The following is a 15,958-nucleotide window of genomic DNA, read 5'->3' as shown; positions in this document are numbered from 1 at the left end:
GTATTTACTGAGTTACAACATTTTATGTGTGTTTGTTAAGCATTAGTAGTATTCAATTTTTAGAGTTTATTTTGTATTGACATCAAAGGGATCTAGGATTTATTTAAGTGATAACTAATTCACCCCTCCCCTCTCAGTTACTCTTGTTATATTTCCAAAAATTGGTATCATATCTTTTGGTGCTTGTAGAGAAGGTTTCAAGGACCTAAGCTAAGGATTAGGACGTCTTACAGATGAGAGATTTTGAACCTGAATAGAGACAATTTTGTAGCATGGCAAGGAGTTACGAGGTTACATCTGGCTACTAGTAATGACTCAGGGTACAAATATCTTGATGTTGAATACAAGACTCCCAATAAAACATTATTAGTTGAAGATATTGCTAAAAAGAAGAATCATAACATCATGATGATTGATATTGCATTTACTCTTAGTTATGCTAAATTTGATGAAGTAAAAGACTGAAAAATATCTCATGAGATGTGGACCAAACTAAAAGATATATGGAGGAGATGATAATATATGAAGAGCTAAGGTTGAAAATCTTAGAGGTCATTTTGATCAGATGAAAATGAGAGAAGATGAGAACATTGCAAAATATGTGGAAGGAATCAAAGCATCTAGAGGAGACATTGAAGAGAAAATAGTTGTAAGCAAGGTACTTAGAACTTTTCTTCATATTTATGCAATTAGAGTGTCTGATATTCAAGAGATGAGATGCGATCCAAACAATAAAATATCTTTGAATGCTCTGGTTGGAAGATTGACAACTTTTGAGTTAGATAACTTTGATAACTATGTTCCTAGTTCAAAGGTTATTGAATCTACATTTGAAGCTAAATTCTCACTCAAGAAAAGGAGTAAGAAATCAAAGTCTAGTTAATTAGGAAGTGAAGAAGAAGAATCATAAGAAGTTCAGACAACGATCTTGAAGTTTTTGAAGCCCTACTTGCAAGAAAGTATTCTAAAGGCAAAGGAAAGTATAGAGGTAAAGTTCCTCTGATCTTCTTTTCTTGTGAAGAAGTTGGTCACATTGTTGCAAGGTGTCCAAACAGAGAAAAAAAAGATGAAAATAAAAGTAATAAGCACAAAGGAAATAAGGATTCCAAGAACTACAAGAACTACAAGGACAAAAGTAAGAAATCTTTTTTAATAGCTAAATATTATGATAACAGTGAAGATGAAATGGTATATATTGTTGTAAAGGATGAATTTGATGATGAAGGAGACAAGATGGCATTTGTCTCTCATTTTAGCAAAAATCATACATGGATTATTGACAGTGGTTGTTCACATCATATGACTGGAAACAAAACAAAATTTGAGCACATAGAATATTATGATGGAATTAGTGTGAGGTTTGGAAGAAATGAACCTTATAACATAAAAGGAAAAGGATGTATTTTATTGACCAAGGAACTTGTATGTGACAATTCCTATTGGGTTGAAGAACTGAAGCATAATCTACTAAGTGTGGCATAGTTGAATAACATTGGATTCAACATAGAATTCATGAATGGAAAGGCCAAAATATTGGATGGAAAAGGAAATCTAGTTGGATTTGGCAAGCAAATAAAAGGTAATCTATTTATCTTGATCTCAGTGAATGTTCATGTTTTATTTCTCAAGTAGAAGAAAGCTGGTTATGACACAAAATAATATGTCATGTAAACTTTGATAATCTAGTTAAGATAAGAAAACATTAAAAAGTAAGAGGTATTCCTAGTTTGAAGAAACTTGATATGGGTTTATGCAAGAATTGCTAAATTGGTAAGATGGGAAAGACTAGTTTCAAAAGACAAAACTATCAGTCAAAAGAATTCTTAGAAATTGTTCATACAAACTTATGTGGATCTAATTGAATAGAGAGTTACTATGGAGAAATTTTTTTCATTCTTTTTGTTGATTATTATTCTAGAATGATGTTTGTAATGTATCTAAAGGAAAAACCAAAAGCTTTTCAAAAGTTCAAATGGTATCTAGCAAGAGTAGAAAAAGAAATTGGAAAGAGATTGAAATTTTTAAGATCAGACAGAGGTGGTGAATTCATCTCCAATGAATTCAATAATTTTTGCATTGAAAGAGGGATTAAAAGACAAGCATCAACTCTTGGTACTCCATAGTAGAATGGTATAACTGAAAGAAGAAATAGATCCATCATAGATTGTGCAAGAACATTGATGATAGAAAAGAATGTTGCAATCAAATACTATAAGAAAGCTATTAGCATTGTAGTTCATACCTTGAACAGAGTTCAATTGAAGAAAGACTCAAATATAACTCCTTATGAACTATGGTATGGCTACAAACCTAATGTAAGTTACTTGAAAGTATTTGGTAGCAAATGTTATATTTTGAAAGAATCTAGAAAAGGAAAAGTTGATGTAAAAGGTGATGAAGTGATATTTCTAGGATACTCTTGCAAAAGTAAAGAATACAAATATTTTAATTTGTCTACTCATAAAACATAGAAAGTGCACATGTTAGAATTGATGAATTTGTAGAAAAGAGTGAAGAAGAAAGAAACAAAGAGCCAGAGGATTATAGAAGATTTGTTTACTATGAACTTGATACTCTACCAAACCTATATAAAAGAAAGGAGACTTGAGTCATAGTTTGAAGGACCCAAGTCATAGTTAGAAGCTACCAAGCTAGTTCAAACTGAGCCTGGTGGACTCGAGTCATAGATTTTGGGACCCAAGCTTTATATTGAAGTTCAATATGAAATAAGTGGAACTCAATCAAAATCCAAAGAACCTATGTTAGTAAGATATGTTAGAAGACATCATGCAATTGATTAGATCATTGGAGACAAATTTGATTGAACAATGACAAGAAGCAAATTAAAAGGTACATGTTTACTTGCTGAATTTGAACGAAGAAATATTAAAGATGCATTAGATAATGAAAGTTGGGTTGATGAAATGAATGAAGAGATAAAGTAGATAGAAAATTTAAAAACTTGGATTCTTGTTCCTAGACCCAAGGATAAAAATGCAATAGGCACAAAGTGGGTGTTCAAAAATAAGCTGAATGAAGATGGAAAAGTTTCTAGAAACAAGGCAAGACTAGTATGTAAAGTCTATTCTCAAGAAGAGGGTATTGATAATGGTGAAACTTTTACTAGCATATGCTACACACAAAGGATTTAAAGTGTATGAAATGAATGTTAAATCTACATTCTTGAATGAAATTCTTGATGAAGAAGTCTACATTGAACAACTGAAAGGTTTTGTAGATCCTAGAAAAAGGGACATGGTTTACAAATTACACAAAGCATTATATGGTCTTAAGAAAGCTCTGAGAGCTTGGTATGGAAGACTTCATAATTACTTGATAGAGATTGTCTTTCAAAGAACAGTCTGTATATCAAAGAAGGACTAGACAAGAAGATTGTGTTAGTAGAAATATTTGTTGATGATACTTTATTCAAAGGAAATGATGACCTATGCAAAGCATTTTCAGTAGAAATGAGTAAAGAATTTGAAATGTCCATGTCTGGTGAGATAAAATTCTTTGTTGGGTTGCAAATACAATAGAACAAAAATGGTACCTACATCACTTAAACTAAGTATATCAAGGAGATATTAAAGAAGTTCGGAATAGAAGATTCAAGACCAGTTGGAACCCCTATATCTACTAGACATAAGTTTTCCAAGAATAATGATACCAAAGAAGTAGATCAGACCACATATAGATCAATGATTGGAAAATTGCAGTATGTAGTGCATACATGGCCTGATATTGCATCAGCAATTGGTATGGTGGCAAGATTATCAACAAATCCAAGATAAAATCACATGATGGAAATCAAGAGAATCATGAGATATCTAAAAGGTACTGAAGACTATGGCTTATGGTATAAACTTAGAGGCAATCTGAACTTAAATGTGTTTACCAATGCTAATTGTGTAGGAAGTATTGATGACAAGAAAAGCCTAGTGGTGGAGCATTCTTTCTTGGTAAAAGACTAGTGTCTTGGACAAGCAAGATACAAAATTTCACCTCTCAATCCATAGCAGAGGCAGAATATGTGGCAGTAGTAGTTAATTGTTCTAACATTGTTTGGTTCAAACAACTATTAGAAGGAATGGAGATAGAGATCAAAGATCCAATAGTCATATACTGTGATAACATCAATACAATCAATATATCAAAGAATCTAGTGATGCATACCAAAACAAAGCACATTTCTATAAAATATCACTTCTTAAGAGAATTGGTACAGGATAAAGAAGTCGAATTAGAATATGTAAATACAAAAGAATAGATTGTAGACATATTCACCAAGCCATTACCTAAGGATGTATTTCTATATCTAAGAGGTAAACTAGGGGTCATTCCCCTATCTGAAGCTCACTAAATGAAGTTGAGTGATGCATCAACCAAAGCAAGGTGAAGATCAATCAATTGGTGTAGTATTGACAAAGGCATATTGCAAATGAATTAGTACTTAAGGTACATTGATATCAAAAAAATTATTGTCTTTGGCATGTGTTGTCAAAGAGGGAGAAGTTTATTGTCATATCTCATAGAAATTTTTATTATTACAAAGAGAAGAAGTTTTGTATCATAGAGATGTTTGTGAGGGAGAATGAACTTAGAAAAAGTTGTTGTAGATAGAGGGAGAAACTAAAGAAAGAAAGAGCTCACACTAACAGAGGGAGTTCTCATGGATAAAACTAAGGACATGTTCCTTACTTTATTCTTGTTCCAAAAATTCATTGTGTTATGCATGTTGTGTTGCCATCAATGCCAAAGAGGGAGATCGTTGGACACAATTTACTAATTGTGTATTGTATTTGATGTTACACAAATGCCATATCATTATTAGTTAGTGGATGCTGAGCTCACTTGAGTAATGAAGATAGTTTTCTGTGTCTACCGAGTGTTCCTGTGTTTGCCTAGTTCAGAAGGTAGTGTCTATCGAGTTCACTTAGGTAGTGTCTAAAAAGATGAGTGTTAACTAAGCTCAATCAGTTACAAAAGAATCATTGTGAGTTTCCAGTGTTAACTAAGCTTCTGTTGGTTAACACAGGAAATCATTTCTAAGTTAGTGTTTATTGAGCTAGGTTAGCTAACGAAGGATTTTCTTATTTTGGAATATTGAGTTTAATTAATTAATCTATTGGCTTTAGCCAATTGAGGAGATGAATATTAAATATTCTAAGTTGTATATGAGCCAACTTGACAATATGAATGATATAATTATAAGGTCAAGTTGAGAATTTGAAAGTGTGTGTAAGAGTCTGAATGCATGGATGATTATGAAGACCTAATGATGCAGTAAGGTAGCAAATCGAAAGGATAAAAAAAATTTCCTTGTGGAGCAGAAAAAATATATTCAATTAGGAAGAATCAAGTAAAGATAGAATAAATATTTGTAATTAGCAATTTAGTTGCATTCAAATTAGGTCATCTCATTGTTACGCTCTAACCATTGTAGCAGTGATCTAAATCTCTTAACAAAGTTGGCTTAACATCTATTTGTAAAACCTCTAACAAGGTGGTAGTTGTATTGAATTGTCAAAAGACATATACCAAGGCCATTCATAACAAGGTCACACCTAATATTGTGTTCTGTAACCTTTAATAGGGCTAGCTCCTAATAGGACTCATTTCGAAATAGTGAAAATAGTAACTAGTTACAATTGGTGGTCTTTTCCAAATTGGGTTTCCATGTTAAATCCTAGTGTCAAATGTGTTCATGCTATTTACTTTCATGTGTTTGCATCTAATTTAAGATATTGGTAATCACAAATAACATCTAAGATTTGCATGTTAAATACTTACTGGGCATATTTAGTATTTACCGAGTTACAACATTTTATGTGTGTTTGTCGAGCATCAACAATATTCAATTTTCAGAGTTTATTTTGTACTAACGTCGAAGAGATCTAAAATTTATTTTAGTGATAAAAAATTCACCCCTCCCCTCTTAGTTATTCCTCTTATATTTCCAATAGATCACCAATAGAAAAACTCCCAATCAAGAAAGAAGATACATTCATTCATTGCTTTCTCTCATTCTTAGTATGTGATTATCAAGCATGACTATATTCTAGATCTAGGAGTAGAAATCATAGATTTTCTGAGGGCATCCTTGATCCTACATCACATTCCAAGGTCAACTCTTTATATTTCAAGTACATTCAAGCATCTTCATAGATTTGAGTGATTTTTACATCCATTCAAGAGGGTCTATGCAAGGTAAATTATTAGCAATCTTCCTTTTAAGATTTATTCCCTCTGCAATTTCTTTAATATTTCAAGATTGTTTCCAAAATATGGGTTTGACCATGGAAAACTTCTTTTCCCAACCTCTTTTTCATTTTCCTATGTGAAAGAACAAGAAATGGAGCTATGTATTTAGATGTGGGCCAAAGAGGAATAGTTACTAGATTTGTGAAAAGTTCAACCAAAATTATTGGGGACACATCACCACTTCCACTCTATCTTGGGGATGTGTTGAGTTTTACCCTATCACTACCATTTGTAGTTGAAATTTCTAGCACATGTCCATTTTGACTTCTAATTTCTATTTCTACTAGATTTGGCTCACTACTAGTTGATAACAATACATTTTTGTCAATTTTTTAGTGTCTTACCTAATAGATCAATTACATCATCCAATCCTTTTACTACATGATCCATTTACAAATTCAAGGAAGGATAGATTTTATTTATACTTAGAGCTTGAATCATCTTTGGAGCCTAGTAGGGATATGCTTCCTTCTTAATGTATGCAAATGAGAAAAGGAAAAGTGATTTACATATCCTATAAAATTGCTCTATGTTTCCAATTATATAGAAATAAATTAATTAATTAGTAGACAGAGAACATGGTATACCTATAAAGCTATATAAAAGGAAAGACTCATCCTCCATAAAATTAATTATTTTCTTGAATTATCAAATAGATTACAATATGATGGGGACACAACCCGAGCACAGAATGGACACAACAGGAAAGGAAAATTTTTATTAATTGTAAAAATATGCTAGTACACTTAGTGCAGAGAAACAAACTCTAAAACATGCCCTATGGGCTTACAATAGCATAAATTTGGAGATAAATTCTTCTCCCAGTACCTTCTCTCAAACTCCACTCCTAACTGCCTTTTACAATGCTAGAAATGTCCTTAAATAGACCCCAAAGGGTTAAGGATTAGGAATACATTCTAGAAAGTGCTAGTTGGCATCCACCGATCAAATAGAAGGCTCTAGAAGTTGCATTAGAAGTTGGCACAAAATTAGAAGAATCCAAAAATGGTAATCAAACTTTCAGGAGGCATAACTTTTGAACCGTAGCTCTGATTGACAAACCGTTTACATTTTCAGAAAGCTCTCAAAGCACTCTATAGCCCTATGGACCAGATTTGCTCATCCCCCATTTTCAGCCCTGTTTGAGGTCATTTAATGCCCCTAACTTGACTTTGAAGCATTCTTAGGATGTCTCCAGAAATCAAAAAACTACGATAACTTTCAAACCGTGGGGCCTTTTGACTTGATTATTTTTCTGGAATGCTCTAAATTACAATTACAAGCATCTGGCCAATTTACACCTTCTATTTCACCAAAATGATTTCTCAATTACATACTCCTATTTTTTTGGCATTTACACGTATCCCAAGGTGTTCAAGTACTCTATCCTAGAACACTGATAGTGGAATTGTGAGAGTTGGAACCTTTATTTGACCCAAATGGGTATCCAGAAATGAAAAAACATGAAACATAAACTAAGTCTAAGTACATTTTTTTGGTTGACACAGGATTGCCCTTATACCTCTGGATGCTCCTGCATCAGACACCCAGGGTAGATTGAAAAGTGACCCTATCACTTTATGAATGGTAGAGGAAATCCCAAATGGGAAACCTTAGCTGCTGAAATCCAAGTTGAGTCCTCTATCAACTGTCCTTTCCACTTGACCAAATACTCTTCATACTGCCTATTTATGGTACTCCTACCCACATGACTATCCAGAATCTCCTCTATCTCCTCCTTCTTAGAAGTAGGAATTGGACATGGCTCTAACATTGGCTCCTCATCTGCACCATCATCATGATACTCGGTTAAGTCTTCAATGTTGAAAATAGGAGAAATGTGAATTCCATCTGGCAACTCCACCTCATATGCATTTCCTAAGTCATGTTTCTTCAAAATTTTGCAGGGGCCAAATTTCTTCATTTTCAACGTGTTGTAATTACCGGCTGGAAATCTTTCTTTTCGTAAGTGTACCATGATGATCCCCTACTTGGAATTCCTTATGTCTTCTCCTTTGATCAGCCCTAGCTTTATACTCTTGATTCATCTTGCTAATGTGTACCTAAACCTCCCCATGTAGATGCTTGATATGTTTAGCAAATTCTTTAGCTTCAGCACTTGTCCTCTCCCCTTGCACTTTCTTCCTTAATTTCGGTGCAGTCCTTGGGCTACTTCCATATACAATTTGGAATGGTGATCTACCAGTACTCCTATTTACAGAGTTATTGTAAGAAAACTCTGATTGTGGTAGAATCAAATCCCATCCCTTGGGCTTATCCCCAACTAAACATCTTAGCAAATTGCCCAGACTTCTGTTTAGCACTTCTATTTGGCCATTAGTCTGCGGGTGATGTGTGTAACTGAATTTCAAGTCTGTTCTCAACTTTTTCCACAATGTTCTCCAAAAATACCCCACAAATTTAGTGTCTCTCTCAGAAACTATACTCCTTGGGAGACCATGTAGTCTTACCAACTCTTTGAAAAACAAGTTTGCAATATGGATAACATCGTGAGTTTTGTGGCATGGAATGAAATATTCCATTTTGGAGAACCTATCAACCACCACAAATACTAAGTCATTACCCCTTTGTGTCCTTGAAAATCCAAGAAAAAAATCCATACTTATGACCTCATGTGGCTTTGATGGAACAGGCAATGGCTGATATAGTCTAGTATTGTGACTAAATCCCTTGGCAACTTGACAAATTTGGCAATTTTGTACAAAATTCTTCACATCTTGTGACATTTGAGGCCAAAAATAATGTTCTTTGAGAATGGAAATGGTCTTATCTAGACCAAAATGTCTTGCCATCCCTCCGTTGTGTTTCTCCTTAATCAGATTTTCCCTCAGGGAACTCCTTGGAATGCATAATTGACTGCCCTTGAATAACATATCATCTTGAATCAAATAGTTTAACCACTTAGTTCTATCTATAGCAACAGGCTCTTTACAAGCTTTCCATGCTTCAGCAAAATCATGATCCTCAGCGTACAGATTCTGGAGTTCATCAAACCCAACTACTTCAACCTACATTACTATAAGCAACAACTATCTCCTACTTAGTGCATCTACAACCCTGTTAGATTTTCCACTTCTGTGCTTCAACACAAATGTATAGCTCTGCAAGAACTCTACCCACTTCATATGCCTCTGATTCAATTTACCTTGGCTATTTAGGTACTGTAATGCCTAATGATTAGTATACAAAACAAATTCCTTTGGCAATAAATAATGCCTCCATTTCTTTAAGGCCTGAACTATTGCATAGAACTCATAAACAGAATACTTCTTTTTTGCATCATTCAATTTTTCACTAAAATATGCAATAGGCTTACCTTCTTGGCTTAATACAACCCCAATAGTGCTGCCACTAGCATCACAATCCACCTGGAACACCTTTCTAAAATTTGGAAGTGCCAACACAGGTTGTTCTGTCACCTCCTTCTTCAGCATTTCAAAACTTCTCGCAGCTACCACAGTCCATTTGAACTCTTTTCTATCCCCTCTTATTGTGTCAATCAAGGATGCACATATGCCACTGAAATTCTTAATGAACTTTCTATAAAAACTAACTAGACCATGGAATCATCTTACCTCAGTAGCAGAACTTGGAGTGGGTCATTCCAAGATGGCTTTTACCTTCTCTGGATCCATTTTGAGACCTTCAGGTGATATAACAAACCCCAAGTAGACTAACTCCCTTTTTGCAAAGATACACTTCTTCAGATTAATTAATAGTTTCTCTTCCCTTAAACTTTCAAAGACACTACAAATATGCAATAAATGTTCTTCCAAAGTCTTGCTGCAAATTAAAATATCGTCCAAATAGACAATAACAAATTTTCCCAATAACTTCTTAAGTACCTCATTCATAAGCCACATGAAGGTGCTTGGGGCATTTGTCAATCCAAAGGGCATGACTAACTACTCATAAAGACCCTCCTTGGTCTTGAAGGCTATTTTCCACTCACCTCCTTCTTGAATCTGTATCTGGTGATAACCACTCTTGAGATCTATCTTTGTGAAGTACTCAGCTCTACTCAAGCAGTCCATAAGATCATTCATTCTTGGCAAAGGAAATTGATACTTGATGGTTATCCTATTTATAGCTCGAGAGCCTGTACACATCCTCCACTCTCCATCCTTCTTTGGTGCTACTATTACAGGTACTACACATGGACTCAAGGTCTCCCAAATCAAGCTCTTCCTCAATAACTCCTGCACCTGTCTGTTTAGCTCCTCAATTTCAGTAGGAGTCATCTTGTGAGCAGCCTTGTTAGGAAAACTAGTTCCTGGGATTAAATCTATCTGATGACTGATTTTCCTTATTGGTGGCAATCCTTTTGGAACATTATCAGAGATAATATCTCCAAATTCACCTAGTAAATTTGAAACTTCAAGTGGTATTTCACTACTACCTTCTTTATCTTTCCTAGGAATCAAAGCATAGCACATACGCTAATGTTTCATGCCATCTAAAAACTTCTTTCCATCAACAAGAAAAATCCTAACACTGCTACATACCTTTTCGCCTTCCTTTTTCATGGGCTTTAGTTTGTGGTGAACTCCATCCTTTGTTAGAGAATATGTGTTTGCATGACCATCATGTATTGCATGCCTATCAAACTACCACAGTCTTCCCAACAATAGATGGCAAACATCCATTGGAATAACAGCACAGAGAACTTCATCATGGTAACTCCCAATTTTGAATTTCACTAAACATTGTTCACTTACCAGGACCTTATGATCATCTTTCACCCAAGCAATCCAATAGTGCTGGGGGTGTTTCTCCCTCTTGAGCTTTAGCTTAGTGACCATCTCCTCTAATACCAAGTTATCAGTGCTACCACCATCAATGATCATATCACAACATTTATCCTCACATTTGCACCTGGTATGGAATAAACTCCTCCTTTGTCCTAGTTCAATCTCACCACTTAGTAGGACACTTTCATTTACTAAAGTCTCTCCTCTTTCTGCATCCTTTGAATCTGATGATTGTGCATCCTCATCCACATGAGCAACCCTAGCTTGACCCTCAGCTCTCCTATCTATCCTTCCTTGTCATTGAGGGTATTCAAAGGAACAATGACCTTCTTCATTGCAATGGAAATAGGTACCATGGAAGCCTCCTCTTCCTTATCCTCTACCTCTTCTTCTCTTATTCCCAAAGTCTTGATCATGGGAGTGGTTGAAACCCTCATTCCTCTAGTTCCTTCTAGTACCCACATCTTCATTTTTCTTTTGGGTTTCATTTCAACCTCAAGATGACCAACCACTACCCCTTCCTCCTTGACCACACCCTCTTTGTCTCCCTTCAAACCTCTTATTTAGCTTCTCTTCAACTCGTAGGGAAAACTGGTATGCCTCTTCAACACTGGTCATTCTTACCAGACTTAATTCCTCTTGGATGCTAGGTTGCAACCCAATGATATAATGAGAAACCTTCTCCTTATTTGCTTATGCATGCCCTACTCTAATTAAGAGTCGATAAAAATCCTATGTATATTCCTGGACTGATTTTCCTGCTTGCTTTAACCCATGCATCTTCTTAAAAAAAAAGCTCATAATCAACAGGAATGAATTGCTTCTTCAATTTGTCCACCATACGATCCCACCTTGTGATTTTATCCTTGCCTCTTCTATTTCTTTCCAATTAAACCTCTTTCCACCAAATTTTTGCATGGCCTTTTAGTTTGGCCTTTGCAAACTTAACCCTATCTAGATCCTTGATATCCTCATACTCAAAGTACTGTTCCAGTTCATTGATCCAATCGATCAACTCATCTGGTTTCAAATTTCTTGAAAATACACCCACATCAATTGTAGATATTTTCCCAAACTTAGTAATGGCCCTAAAAAGCCTTTCCTCTACCTGATTCAGAACTTCCTCATCAAATTCCCCTTCTGGTCCAATTTCTTCTTCTTCATTGTCATCCTCACTTTCGTCACCTGCAGTAACATTTGTTCCTCTACCAAGCTCCTCTTGCAATGCTTGTACCTGACTTTGGAGGACTCTAACCTAATCAGGATTAATAGCTTTGGACCTTCCAATACGCTCTCTTCATGGAGGAATCTACTTAATTCAAACCCACAACCACACAGTCTTGGTGCAAACTATCTCACAGTCGGAGCTCTATCTACACACTCAGGAAAACCAGCTCTGATACCACTTGATGGGGACACAACCGAAGCACAAAATGGACACAATAGGAAAGGGAAAAATTTATTAACTATAAAAATATGCTAGTACACTTAGTGTAGAGAAACAAACTCCAAAACATGCCCTATGGGCTTACAATAGCATAAATCTGGAGATAAATTCTTCTCCTAGTACCTTCTCTCAAACTCCACTCCTAACTACCTTTTACAATGCTAGAAATGTTCTTAAATAGACCCCAAAGGGCTAAGGATTAGGAATACATTCTAGAAAGTGCTAGTTGGCATCCATTGACCAAATAAAAGGCTCTAGAAGTCACATTAGAAGTCGGCACAAAATTAGGAGAATCCAGAAACGGTAACCAAACTTTTAAGAGGCATAACTTTTGAACCATAGCTCCGATTGACAAACTGTTTACATTTTTGGAAAGCTCAGGAAGTGCTCTATAGCCCTATGGACCAAATTTGCTTGTCCCCCATTTTTTGGCACTTTTTGAGGTCATTTAATGCCCCTTACCTAACTTTGAAGCATTCTTAAGATGTCTCCATAAACTGAAAAATTGTGTTAACTTTCAAACCATGGGGCCTTTTGACCTGATTCTTTTTCTGGAATGCTCTAAATTACAATTACAATCATCCAACCAATTTACACCTTATAGTTCACCAAAATTATGGCTCAATTACATACTCCTATTTTTTTGACATTTACACATATCCCAAGGTGTTCAAATACTCTATCCTAGAACATTGATAGTGGAACCGTGAGAGTTGGAACCTTTATTTGACCCAAATGGGTATCCAGAAATGAAAACACATGAAATATAAACTAAGTCTAAGTACATTTTTTTTGTTGACAAAGGATTGCCCTTATACCTTTGGATGCTTTTGCATCACAATATATTATAATGCCTTTATTTTATGTCAGTTTCAATTCTAGTTAGCATATAAGATAACTTTAACCTTGAACTCTATCGTAACCTATCTCTACTCTTATGTAAAGCAAAATCTTCACATTCTACAATAATATTTAATGATCATGGAAACTCATACATATTAGCCTCCAATATCCTTAATTATTTGCATCACTTACAATGTGGTGTAATGTTCAAGGCACCTTTAAATATGTGGTTTATTAGTGAGGGATAAATTTTCAAACCAAAATATAATAAGGGAAAAGTATGTGTTATACAATTTTTAGTCCTTCAACCCAATGCGTATTCTCACATGGCTTTCTTGACTATCGTGTTAAATGCAAAATTTGTAGCTCTAATAGTAACTCTACAATTATCATATCTCTCTAGTTTGATATAATTTCATAAACCCAAATTAGTTGTCATATGAATCTGATTCCTGTCAAATGTGGAGAGGATATGAAAATTCATGTTAAATGATTTACCAAACCTATATAATAAGAATAAGTTTTGAATGATAATAAAATATGGTGACTTGCTTTATAACTAAATAATAAATTAAAAATATAAAAAAATCAAAATTCTAATGACATGAGAATTAGTTTCTTCTAAAAGGATGCTCTTACACCAAAAGACCAAATTTCATTGAAAAGTGAGTCCCTCACTTTCTAACGATTAGAGGAAAAGCTAGTTGGTTCACCTCAACCAAACACATCCAACATGAGTCTTTTTTACCTTCCTCTCTATTTTGATAATTAATCCTCATATAAGAAGTCCACACATTCTATAATAATTTTTTTTAAATTTTGTCTCTGGGCAAGCACTTCTATCATTTCTATTTCCAAAATCGTCATAGATAAAGGATGTTTAAAAATATTGATTACAATTATGGTGTGTGTCTAGCTATTGAGGATGTGAATTCCAATGTTTATGTAACCATCCAATTCCTTCATGTATTCATTTTAATGTTTTTTCATCATTTTGAAGAGTGAAACAAATGTACAGTGCATATTGGATACATATTATTGTATATTCAAAGATCTATAAATAAAGTGTTTGAAGAGTGGGTGTAGTAATTTATGGTGATATGAAACCTTTGTTTTGAATGTTTTATCTTCAAATCTTTTTTAATTTTTTAATTTAGTTTAAGATTCTTTTTAAATTTATTTTAATGTTTGGTCTTAGAGTTGTGGCACTGAATTGTTTTATGAGAGATATTCAAGTTTGAGTGAGAGTAATGTTGCTTGAAGAATGAAAATTTTCAAATTATTTGTTGAAAGTATTCACTAAGGCTTCATGCTAGATAGAAGTTTAGATTATTTAATCACTTAAAAATTCTCTAGTATGTTGGAATAAGATGAACACATAATAGAATTTGGAAAGGACATGGAGTATCCATAATAGAACATGAGATAATTTTTCCACAATCAAGGTTTTAGGATGGATAAAAGTGGGACAAATACCCTTTCCACCATAGATTTTTTTATGATAATGTGGAAGGTGTGGACAATGAAAATGTGATTTCTTTTACTATAGTGGTTGGATTGTAGGCCTACCTATTGAGAACAATGGTGAAGATGATATCAACTATTATATTGGTTATGATGAATGCATTGGTGATGTTTTCTCCAGATTTATTGAGAAGGTTTATAGTAGACCACATCCCATGGTAACTGTTGATCTCAGATTGGTTTTGACAAGTGAGTGTCAACAAACTTAAGAAATTTACTTAGTTCATGCCAAACTAGTAATGTATGCTGAGTACAGCATGTAAATATTAGAAATATGCTAATTTGCAATGAGTGCAGAGTCACTTAAGTGCTGAGAAGATAAACCATGCTGAGTGATTCAAGTGTTGAGTAAACAGTAGCTATTGAGCATCAAAGACTTCATATGCCAAGTAACATAGATTGGACATAATTGTATGAGATGGCACCAACAACTATGTAAACCCTAAGTGGCAATATGCATGAATCTCAGCTATAGATTCATACCTAACCCTAAGCCACCTAAGTCTTCATAAGGAGGATGAATCCCTAAATTTTTAATGATATTGAGAGCATTGCAAAAGGGGTAAATGATCAAATTGGAGGAGCAAACAAGATAATTTGTAGTAGCATTCAAGGTGACTTAGTAGTAAGAGTAAATTGCATAATCAATTAAGTTGAGAGCAGAGGATAGAGAAGGATACAACATCAATACATTAGATCATGAAGGATCAATTAGAGATTGGATAGAGGTGATCTATTATTGGGAAAGCAAGACATTTTGACAAGTGGTTTTAGTTAAATCTCTTAACAAAGTAGTCCTAATATGCTATATGAAATCCTTTACCAAGGTGCTTACTTAATTCTAAGTTGAAGTCCTCTAACTAGGAACACTTCTAATAGGGTGTTGAAATCCTCTAACAAGGTGGGACTTAATAGTCTTTTTAAGCCTTTAATAGGTTAGACCTTTCATAGGGTAGACCATAATTAATGGTCAAAACATGCAACCTTAATTAGATACAATTGATTGTTGCAGCAATGAAGATTTGTGGGTGTCATCCCCACCCTAGTTTTACCATCTCATTTGGAGGGTTTTTGGGTAATCATATATGGTGTTAAGTGTGTGTGCTTG

This window comes from Cupressus sempervirens, chromosome 1, assembly GCF_028749045.1.
Source record: "Cupressus sempervirens isolate cs-2001-9-10 chromosome 1, ASM2874904v1, whole genome shotgun sequence".
Lineage (NCBI taxonomy): Eukaryota > Viridiplantae > Streptophyta > Pinopsida > Cupressales > Cupressaceae > Cupressus > Cupressus sempervirens.
Note: the sequence above shows the minus strand (reverse complement) of the source record.